The sequence below is a fragment of the Numida meleagris genome, chromosome 1 (assembly GCF_002078875.1).
Source record: "Numida meleagris isolate 19003 breed g44 Domestic line chromosome 1, NumMel1.0, whole genome shotgun sequence".
Taxonomy (NCBI): domain Eukaryota; kingdom Metazoa; phylum Chordata; class Aves; order Galliformes; family Numididae; genus Numida; species Numida meleagris.
The window spans coordinates 58514390-58526798 of NC_034409.1; positions in this window are offsets into that span (position 1 = coordinate 58514390).

Genomic DNA, 12409 nt, shown 5'->3' on the forward strand with positions numbered 1-12409 from the left:
CGGTGATATGGGAAGCCAACTTTGCAGATTTCTTCTCTCAGGCTATCTTACCCATTAGTCTATACTTATCATCACTAGAAAAATCCAAATGAAAGACAGAACTCTGTAATCTTATAGTGAAACACAAATCTGTCATAAAATTCTCATCGTTTTCTGAGAAGTTTTTTTATAAAAGGCCATTATGAGAGACCTGTTCTCAAACGAGATTTTACATTAATTATAGATACTCATTGGCACACACATGAACATTTTTGCACACAAGAATATACATAAACACAAATATATGTGTACACACACACACACACACAGTCTCTTGTACATTGTCAAAAATAGCTCCGGAGCTATAGATGGCCTTATTGCTGTACAATCACCATGGAAACTATTGTCTCCACTGGCGAAGAATATTTCTGTTTGTATTTATTCAGTCTCTTTTTATTAGTTGCACTGTAGTTCTTTTAATTTTCTGCTTCCTTCCATTTCTACCCCAGGAGCAAAAGATGATAGCTTGGATCTGAAAAGGTCAGTAACAATGTTTTTTGTCTTGTTCAGCAGATAATGCCTCTCAAGATCAGTTAGTTTCTCTCTCAAATATATAATAAGAAAATATATACTGATAAACATTTTCAGTTCATTGATAGCTATATAGTAGTTATTAAGTGTTACTTGAGGCTCTAGAGAGAGAGTAAAAGAGAAAAGCAGTATGCTGGAGATGGAGGAGAGTGAAAAGATCTTCCCATAACAGTGATAATTAATTTGCATACTATTGCATTTTGAAATACAGGCTGATTTTTTATATATTTTTCAACCCTGATGTACAACTTCAGAAGCCTGCTATTGATAATATAAGACTTCTGCACCCTTGTAATTATATATTAAGCATATATTTCTTTTTCATTTGTTAAGCTCTGGCTTTTTTACTACATTAGTTCTTGTACTGCTGTTATTAATTAGTAGCACCACAGGTGCTCATGGGACTCAGTAGAAGTCAGATGCAGTTGGTGCCACTTGGGGGTGCACTGTGGGCTTCAGTCCAATGCAGCGGCTGTGTGGGGATGACTGTGATGCAAAGGGAATCTCCAGCCTGAAGGAATGGGCCCACTTGCACTTTCTTTTTACAGCACTTAAGGTAGTGGACAAAGAGAAATAACACTGGTCAATCTTGTTCCTATTGGACTTTCTTCCTCTTTTTCTTTCTTCCTTTCTTTTTTTCTTTCTTCCCTTCTCCCTGTGTCTTACATTCTCTTTTTTTCATCCTCCCATTTTTTTTTCTTGTTCCTTCTCTCTTTTATAACTGTCTCTTTTATAACTTTCTATTTCTCTTTCCCACGTCAATCTCTGCTTTTCCTTCTATCTCTATATCCGTATGCCCTTCTCCCCTCCCTCGCTCCTTCTTTCAAAAAGCTAGGTATGCATGCCAGAGAAAGAAAATGAAAAAGGGCCCATACTGAGATGCTGAAGGACCTTGTTCCCAGAATAGAGTTACCTGAGCAGGGGATGCAACAGGCTGAAACAAAAGCCAGGGATTCCTCCTTTTGTCTTGAGGTAAGATATTATTAAAAAGATTTGTGTTGAATTCAAGACTTGATTTTGGATATACTTTGAGTATGAAGCTGCTAATTTTCAGCCTGGAGTCCCGACATTCATGATATAGTGGATAAATATCCTTAACTATATAAAATCTCAGTCCTGTAACAGTTTAGGAAGTTCTGTGCATTATGGGCTGCAGATAGTCCTACTAATTCCATAGGACACTTTCCAGTGTAAAAAGCCAAGGAATGACAGGACCAGAATCATTTGTCCTTAGCTAAACTAAAGTACAAAATTTGTTGTTTTGCCATTGTCCTCCCTTGATGACATGGTTCCAACAAGCTGCCTGCACAACTGAGTGTCACAAAGACAAAACACACTCTTGTGATAAAGACTATTTTGTAAGTAGTTGAATTAGAACTGGCCCTGCGTATCATCAGTGCTACTTGCTTTCTTATCAGGAAAGCTCCCTAAATAAGCCACTCTTTTATCTGCCAACATGAGAAGGAAAAGACAAGTATATTATATTTCAGTCCTGCAACCCTAATATCAGGGTCACAATAAAATGAAACAACAAAGCAGAACAAACGAGGAGAGGAAAAAAAACAAATGGAACAAAAAATTGAAAAGACAGCCTTCCTGCTTTGTTGAATTTATGCTATGAGTCCCTGAAGTAGATGGAGAGATAGAAAACACTCTAATCTTAAAGCCAGAAATACACATCACTGTTGGTAGTAGTAGCAACGATAACAACAATTTAGCAGCCGTTATTATGCTTTGTACAGTACTTTAGTAATATGCTCTCGGTTAAAAAACTTCTAAGCATTTTGTCAATACGAAGAACCCACCAACCTTGTGTACAAATTGGAGAGTTAATCTCTGAGGTTGTGCTTAGGTTCCCCCTGTAGTCAATGGAGCATGACAAATCTATTCAGAAGATGATTCCAAGTAGAAGGCTAATTTAACAAGTCAGAAAGATGTCATGAAGGGCCTCCCTCTTTGCTAGCTGTGGAGGGAGCTTAGGGAAATGAAGGAGATTAAGCTGATCTGAGTTTCACCTGTTGTTTGCACTCCCACTAAGACAGCAGGCTGCAACACTGAAGGCCAACACTTCAAACATATTTAGGAATTTTAAAAAGAAGAGGTGTTAACTATGATAACAGAGGCCAAAAAAACATAAGGCAAATGAATGTAAATCTTGTATTATGGCAGCAAATGTCCCAGTGCAATTCTTTTTTGTCACAGATTGTGGAGGGAGGACTGCCCAAGTAACACAACTCTGAACGGGATTGGAAAGCAGGAAAGAGGTGAAACAGGAGAGCTCAGCACCTCCTTCTTGGCCCTGGTGATGTTAGTGAGGCAGAGGAGAGAGAAAGCCTCTGCTTTTGTTCAGTGGTTTGGCTCAGGCGCAGGATGGAGGCTGGGCGAAGGCTGTGCTTCCTGCAGGGCTGGGGGAGCCATGCTCTGTGGCCTTTGTGAGACACAGCAGGTGTGATGGGAAGGTCCTCTCCCCACATGAATGCACATGAGGATGCTGATGCCCCTGCTTCTTTCACGGCTGTTCTGGGAACCAGAGTGAAGCCACATTTCCCAACAGCAGGCCAGTAATTCCTGGAAACAAGTATGCAGGAAGGGGCTGTGGAGCGAGAAGGGGATGGCTGGGGAATAGCTCTGCAGGATGACTCCTTATCTAGAATTGTCCATTGACGGATATAGGGTTTCATCCCACAAGGCGTTCAACATCTCCGGAGAGACCTAAAACTGGTATCCTAACTACTTTTCTGTGTGAAAGGTTGATCTGGCCAGAAAATCTCTCTAAATACTTCAGTTGAAAGGGACTACGTAAGCTTTTTACAAAATTATCACAGTACACACAGGCCCCTCTTATTCACATCGCAGTTGCTCGCTCGCCCTTTGTTTAGCACAGGGGAGTTCTTGTCAGCCAGGCATTCTTCTCCCTACACCCATATCAGCTGCTGACATGATAGGAGCTCCAATCCAAACGCCTGGCATGTGGGAGCTTCTGCCAGGACAAAACCATGTATTTATATCTGTGCTTTTAGTGACAGGTGGGAGGTGTGAATGTTAGAGGATGGAAGCTGAAGGCTGTGACTGTCAGGCTGTGCTGTTGCTCTGGGGCAGCAGGCACTGTCAGGGGGCTTCAGAAAATCAGAATTAAGCACAGGAGTCAGAGCTGATGGGTAGGGGTGATAAACTTGCCACATTTTTCTTGACACGTCTCAAGTTGGTGCTTTTTTTGCCTCAAAGCCAAATTATGTCTTTTCTGAAAGGAGAGGCTAAGTTTGTTTTAAATTACTACTTTTTTTTTTTTTAAATATGTCTTTAGTAGCTAAGGCAAATTAAAAAACAAAAACAAAAACAAAAATAATCCCCTCCTTTTTTCTGCAACAGATACAGTAGACTGGCTAGGATAACTACTGCTGCTAGGAACTGAACCTCCTACTGGTGGAGCTCAAGTATGTACTGAACTAAGGGACTCTGCCCAAGTGCACTGAAGAACCCATGATTGTGTCCATGTAACCTTAATATTCCCAGTATCCCTGAGAACAATATTTCCTACTGGCTGGGCTCTTCTGATGGTGTAGAGCAAGTGAATAAGAAATATCAGACTCTGAATTTTAAGCAGGAGCTAATTCAGATGAGCTGGACCTTTGATACAAAACCCTGAGAAACCTTCAGCTTTGGAACAGGAAGAAAATCAGAATCACAGAATTGCAGAATGTTTGAGGTTGGAAGGGACCTCTGGAGGTTCTGACATCCAGAGCAGGTTACTGAGAACATGTCCATCCAATTGGTTTTTGAAGATCTCTGAGGAGGAAACTCCACAACCTCTGTGGGCAACAGAAAAGAGCCTGGCTCTGTCCTCTTTGCCTTCCCTTCAGGTATTTATAGACATTGACAAGATCCCTCCAATCCTTCCTCAGGCTGAACAGTTTTGAACTCAGATAAACTTTTGAGCTTACTGTTTCCTAACTGTGTGAGGGTGGTTGTCACCATATTCATTTTTTTCAGAATCACTTGTAGAAACATTGCAAGACTTGAATTATATGCCCCCAAATAACTTTGAAAATCTAAACCTGCTTTTTGTGGATCAGATGCAACTGAAAATAGCAAGCTCTCCCTTCCATAACAAACAGTGAGTTAAAGAAACTTATTCTCCAGCCTTTTGCTGTTTAGATATCTGAGATCTAAGCCAGAATTTGACCTCTTTTTTTTTTTTTTTTTTCCCTGCCAATTTGTCAATTTGTGCTGAAAGTGCTTGGAAAGGGTGAGAAGTGGCCAAGAAGCAGAACAGAGATAATTTTTTCAGTAGCACAAATTTAAAATTCTGTAGTCAGTTGATTGAGTGTGGTATGGTATTTGATGTGGGAATCAGGGCTGACAGGAACTGGAGTGGGCTTCATCAATCAATAGTTTCCAAAGGATGTGACTTGTTGGGAGAAGTGGGGAGGTCTGGACAGTTGGCAAACTTCTCATCACACATCATTCATTTTTCTTCCTTCGTGTCTTTAAAGGTGGCTCACTGTGGAATGGAGTAATTTAAAAACGATTCAGTTTTCTGGTGTGAATCGCAAATTCCCATGAACTATAATTTCTGCTGGTGCAGCTTTTGCTTTTCTGATACGGCACGTTCACCTGTGGAGAGATTTTCTGAGTAAAATTGGATGAATCTTTCTAGAAACTGTGAAATGCGGATTCTCTGAGCAAACAGCTCATTGAAATATAAAGCATGAGAGGTGAGACGGAGAGGTTAAGCCAAAAGGAAATGAGAAATCATAAAGCAAACAAATGTTCCATCACTGTAATGTGTTTTGGAAAAAGCACCTGATTTTCAGCATTTGGTCTGGCTCAGTCAGTGATGGAAGAACTCTGTTACTGAATGCATTTGAAGCCTTCAATCTGTGGTGGGAGAAAACCAAGGAAAACAGAAGAAAAGGCTTTATCCTTAAAGACAATAGCAGGATTGGTAAACACAGAGATTATTTCGTGCACAAGCGAGCAGGAAACTGGAAACCAAATTACACAAATTTATTCACGCAATTTTGTCATCGTAATCCAAAGAGTAGAGAATGCACCTGAAGCATGATCATAACAGGGTCACAGCCTTGCAGTGCTGCTCTTCTCAGGGATAGCAAGCCTGAACTCTAGCATGGTGTGTCATGCAATGGTACCTTTGTAAGCTAACTGTTGCCTCAGTGAGGGACTCGCATATTGAAATCAAACAACAGCAACAAATCAAGGCTGCTATTGTCTTTTTATGTGTGTCTCATATAAAAATCGCATTCCTGAGTGACGCTAGTCTTGGTGGAAGTACTTCTTTTGTACATAGTTCAAGAAAAGTATCATCCATTTTGGCATCTCACATTCCTGTGAGATGTCTGAATTTCAACTTCCATCTTCACTAGTGTGAAAAACTGGCTTGGCTTCTATCCTATGAAATCAATAGGTCCCCCAGCTCTCTGACAGGAGTAGGCAGTTCAGATCTTCAGGGCTCCAGGAGAATGGCCTTTCTCTGTGACCTTTCCTGCCTTTTATTACATTGTCAGATGGCAGAAAGAAGAGACACTGAAAACCAGTGGTAGAAGCATATGGAAATTGAGAAAGTGATAGGAAAAAGACATCACACACAGATTTCTACCAGCAATTGATAGTGAAGAATATAAAGCTGCCTTTAAACCTGAAAGCACACTTTATATCATATCCATGGAAAGAGAAATAATGTTATGTGTAAGAATCTGAATTTTTATAGTGTCAACCAACTTGTAATTTGGGAAGTACCGAAGTGACATTCCTAGAAATCACAGCTAACTGTTCACAGAAAAAGGCATTGAACCTCAGCTATGTGGTAGTAAAGGAGTTGGGCAATTTGTGGATGCAGTTGGTGTTTTGCAGTCATTCCACTGCAGTGACAAAAGGGATAACCCTCAGCTGAACCAGAGAGTAAAGCTGAGGAAAGAAGAAACCTGACAACTTCTGAATGAACCTTGCGTGAGGAAGATGACAAATTCACAGCGACACGCACAAGGAGAATGAGGCAAAAGAAAACTAAGCTTCCAAGCTTGGCCCACAGTTTTAAAGAGGTTTCTCCTGGCAAGCTGTATATATACCAGGATATGCATTCTTCCTATATTTATCTGGTTCTTGCAATGCACTGCCAGAGAAAGCAAATTTCTCTGAGATGCTTGTTTTTGTAGTCTTCCAGGTAGTCTCACAAAACAGCACTCGTAAAATTACACAGGCTACTGCCCAAATGATGCTCTGCATCAAGAGACTTTAATGGGCAAGAGAATGGATTACAGATACCTTTTGGCTTGGAACAGAGAGCTGAAATAAACTCTGCTCCTTTAGTATCATTTGTATGTGTAAATATCCAGGGAAGACTTGAACGTGTCAGGCTCATACTATACTGAGAGCTTAGGGAATTTAACTTGCTGTTCTTTGGTGAGATAACTCTGCTCCAATACTCTGCACTCTGTCATAACATATTATGTTTCCTCAAGCTATTTGCAGTCTAGTTTTCACCTCACCAGGAGAGGCTGCTCCATGAAACGTATTCAGTAGTCGCAGGATGGAGCTAGAAGCTTTTCTCTACTCATTGACTTCATCTGTGTGAACTCTAAATTAAAAATTTCCATACTCCCCTTTAACTGCTTGTATTGAAAAATTTTAGAAGGAAATCTGTTTTTTTTTTTCCCATGCGACTGAAGGAAAACATGACTCACAAACAAAAAGCTAATGTTAATTGTCTTTCCAAGAAGCTGGTATGGAAGAGCCCTAAGCAATGCTCCAGACAGCTTCATGCATAATCATTCTTGGCTCTCTGGAAAATGCTTGGATTTGACCTAATCTGGGATATTCCTTTACCCAACTACACCATCCCAGGGGAAGGTTTCTCTGCAAGTGACATCATGTTTACAAGCACCATCTGGCACAGCTTTTATCTCCATTTAAAGAGCAGACTGTTATGAAATGGTGCGGTGAAGAGAAATACAGCTAATGTTTTCAGTCTGTAATCTCTGTTCCTTCACTATCATGATTTAGAGGTCTTTTCACTGTCAGTAGGAGACTGTGGGGATGTTGTATAAGATCCCAAAGATATACCTGTAAAAATGTTTCTTTATCTGATATTTGTGATAATGCCGCCTCAGAAAGTCCGTTCACTATCTGGCACAAGTGGAGACTGCCCTGGAGATGTCTGTTTTACATATTGCATATGCAAATGCTATTTTTTCATATTTTCAATGTACTAAATGTAAAATACTGTTACTGACTTTGGGAAATGCTCAGTAGATATAACTACCACCTAGACCAGGAAGCCAGATGGAAATCCATCCCAGCTGGAAACCTAACCCAGTAGCTCCGGCACAAGAAGCTGTCAGATACACATAAAAGGTAAATCCAAAACAAAGTGGAGAAAAGCAACAGGAGCCATCAGCACTGCTTTTGTGTACATAGAAGCAGGAGAAAAATACATAGGAGAGAAGGTAACAATGAGAAGTGGCTTTATGCAGAGTGGGGGTTCATGAATGGGTATCGGGAGAACCACAGGAAACTCAGGTCTTCTGTTCCACAAATTGGTCAGCATGCTAAGAATGAGACATGTTGAAATGATGTAAAGTGAGCTATTCATGCACATGCTATCTGTGACTTACGAAGTCTGAAAGGTGTAGTTGCTGAGCTGGCATTAGATATGATCTATGAGTTGGACACTGTCTTATGTGCCCTGTTCTAATTCTTTCACCAGGTTCTGTTGGTCAGTGCCTCTCTGACATCTTGTCTTTGAGCTGGGCTGACGCTTGATCCCTAAAAGTAATTAACAGTCCCGTCCTCTTCAGGGCAGAAGAAGGCAAAATTTATTAGATGTAGGAGGAGGACTAAGGGACAAAGACTCAGCAGAAAGAGAAGAGAGCACAAAGTTTCAGACAGATGGAAGCAGCATGCAAATCTAGCTGGACTCCAGCTCTTATCTGGTTGCTTGTTATCAGCCTTTCTGTAACGTTTCTGGTGTTTAACTATGAACCCATAGAATCCCTCACCTTTATTAAACGCATTGTCTTTCGGTTTCCCTGCAACAACAATCTGATGTCAGGGAGGAAGGTGAAACAGGGCTAAAGGGGAGAAAATGAAGCAGACAGCCCAGACCTGCGCCTGGAGACACACATGGGGAGCCTGGCAATGTGCCCTGCTGCTGCAGAGCACAAAGGTGAGGACTGATGACAACCTCTCAGCCTCTTCCTCTTCCTCTACTTTCTTCTAAGCCTGAGGGAGAGCCTTGCCACAGGCATGGCAGGATGTCACATATCAGCCTTACGTTACATTTCAAGCTGTTATGTTTATCCCTACTTCACTAATATTTGTTAACGAGGCAGATAATTCTCATATAATATTTTTGTTATTGTTCCATTCCTCTGAATCTCTCTTGTTCTTAAACAACTCCTACGTGCTATTCTACATGGGATTCATCATCGGAAGTTAATTACAAGCATCTTCCTGCAGGGATTTAAGGGAAATCTTGTCCTCTGTGGCCTGTCTTTTTTTAGCTGGACGTGTGCAGTTTGGCATGAGTTGTGTCTCTGTCTCTAACTGATTCTGTAAAACTATTAGAATTGCCTAAATGGCAGGAATTACAACATTTTCAGATTCAGAAATTGACATAAATGAGCTATTTATTTTGACTGTCTTGCCAGCAAGCCACACTGTTTCCAGAAAGGAAACAGAAAAAGGGCATCTGTGCATTCTGAGTGAACCTATTTATAATCTGAATTTGTATCAGTGGAAGGCATTTCACACTTGATTTACTGAGAGTTCTCTCTCTCTCTCTCTCTCTTTTTTTTTTCCTCTGAGTCTCCCTGATTTTTTCTTATGGCTGAATTTCCACAGAGCTACGTGGGAATCTGAGCTACACAGGAGGCTGACAACCAGAAGAATTGAGCGATCATGCCCTCCAGTATTTTGATCAGTTATGAAATACTTTATTTCAGTTCTAGTAAGCTGGGAAATTTCAGTAACAATTGAACACCCCTGCACAGTGAACTATTTTGCCTACTCTGAAACATAATACGGAGAGCTGCCTTTCTGCCTAGGGAATGTGCCTTTCTTATTTATTTATTTTTTTAAATTTTATATAGTGTGTTTAAAATTTGAACTTGTGCTGATTTTATAAAGTGAAAGCGTGTACTTTGAGTGCAAACCAACAACTGCTGAAAGGATCTGGCATGTACTGTGAACACATGAGCAAACAATAAAGTTTTACTACTGTGTCTATATATTGCTGAAGAGAACATGAGCTTTCTGGGAAAATGGAAAAATTCAGGTGCTTTTGTTAGACTAGTAGTAAATTGAAACACTGCTCTTTGGCTACTGCTAAAAAAAATACAGCTGGCCTACTATGCACATGGAGGAGATCAAAAGACTTATTCATATCTGATAGTGATTTGGTCTCTGCATATTTCATGGAAAATCACAGAATCATAGAATTGCTTGAGTTGGAAAGGACTATTAAAGGTCATGTAGTCCAACTCCCCTGCAACGAGCAGGGACACCATAGCTAGATCAGGTTGCTGAGCCCCTCCAGCCTGACCTTGAGTGTCTCCAGGGGCAGAGCATCCACCGCCTCTCTGGGCAACCTGTTTCTCTCTCAGTCTCCTAACTGTGATTTCCCAGGCCTTCAGCAATGAGCACGAGGCTGACTGTTTCTCCCTGTCACACCATCGTCTCCTACTGACAAGGGACAGACTAGAAAAAGATGGTCTGTTAGGGGGAGTAGAGAAAATGTTTAGATGCCACCTAGGCATCTAGGTACATTTATTTTTTTTCTGAAGAGGATCTGACAGGCTGCATAGTGCTTTACAGGTCCTTGCTTAGGGCAGTCTCTGGCTGAGGCACCCTCATGCTCAGTTTTATCCCTTCAGGTGCTCCCTGATCCAGAGCATGTGGCTGAGCTCTCCCTCCTGGAATTCCGCATTGCACTACCTATCAGGTTTCTTCCAACGCATTTTTGCCTCTGACACTGTCCTGTCCCTTGCTACCTTTACTGAAAAATCAAGTGACGACTGAGACAATGTTCAGGAAAAAAAAATCACTGCCAGTCATTATATTGTGCTTATAAAGCCTTAGGTGAGTTGGCAAATTTACTTTATGGTCTAAGTAAAGAAAATACACAACCATCCTAGGCACTTTATTTTATTCAATATCCTTTTCCCATTTCTATGTCATTTAATTCTGATATTCACACCAGGGAATAACCAAAAAGCTTTCTCTGTATATATACCTACATAAACTGACATCCTATATGGGCAGTTAAGTAGGAAAGCAGTCAGATTGCCCTGGAACGCTAATTAATGTGTAGCATTTACTGACACTACATCACATCAAAGCCAGTTACACTTACATTGTGCTCATCCACTTTACTCATTCCTGTATATGTGCCTGTTGAATCCTGCCCATATTTAATTTAGGAATGGGTTAGCTAACGAGGTGGTAGCAACAGTGACTAGCCTGGCAGTATGGCAATGAAAGCTATCTAGCAAACACTTCCTGATTTTGAAGTTCTCAGTGAAGGGAGGTAAAGAAAAAATAAACTCCAGCAGAACTTCCATATAAATCCAGCTTCCCTTCGGATTGATCTGACCAGAGTTCTCTCTTGCTGTGAATGATTTTCTTCTCTCTTGTGGTAGTGCGGGTGATTGACAATAATGGCTACTGAAAAAAACCCCAAACCTTTGTGCAGTAACTATTCCAGGCTAGAGGACAGGCTTAAATCTGTGCAAACTGACTCCAGACACGTGCCATTTGGTGAAATAATAAGTATTCAGGGATAAAAGTGATACTCTAGAAATATGCTAGGAATGGAAATATTCCAGAATAATTCTAACGCTCTGCCTAACTTTGCAACCTTTTGCTCCGCAGAGTTTTTTCTTTGATGATGCAGGTGAAGGAGGACAGAAGCATGAAAATACTTCAGCCAAACCACTTCAGGCTTTCTTTCTCTGCTGAGCACTGAGTTCAGAAACCATTTTGTGCAGTGCTTTGGGAGCCAGCTGCTTCACTTCAATCAAGCACAGCACTGTTTCAGGGTAACTAAAACAAAATAAAGGAAAGGAAATGCCTCTCCTCCGAAGCAGCTTACATAAAGGCACTGGAAAGAGGGTCTAATTCTTCCACTGGGTAAAATATTTTTCATTTAGACCTGAAAATGGATGCATTTTTCTGCAGAGAAGACTGTTTAGTGAGATGTGAAGAGTGTTGGCAAATCCACCTGGCTAAGTTTCACATGGCAGTGCCCCTGTTTTTCAGCTCTGTTCATGTCATTTTTACATGGGGCAGAAGCAGAGCTTCCAGCACTCAAAGCCAAGCAGTGCTGAGTGGCATCAAGCTGACCCATGTCCCACTTTCTGGAAAAGTGTGTGGGAATTAAAAATGGAGCTCTGAGGATCAAGCAGGGAGATGAACTGGGAATTTTTTAGGGGAGAAAGGATAATCTATGCTATCAGAGAGAGAGCAGAAATGAGCCTGAGTCCAGCCAAGACAAGCAGAGCAGAAGAGGTGCTCCCATCACAGCAGGTGAGCTCTGAAGGCCACTTGGTGCCTTGGGTACATGGATGAGCTTGTTTTGAATAGAGCAAGAACAACTGAGTGTGAAACTCAAATGATGTCAATGCTGTCTCTCTGAGTAGGGCCAACAGTGGGCAGCCTCAGGAGGGCATGTGGGTTTGGAGCAGGTGAAAATAGCAGTGCTGTGGAAAGCTGCAGTGTGGACCAGTTTCACAGAATCATAGAATAGAATAACAGAATTGTTTGATGTGGAAGGGACCTTTAAGGGTCATCTAGTCCAGCTCCCCTGCAATGAACAGGGATGACC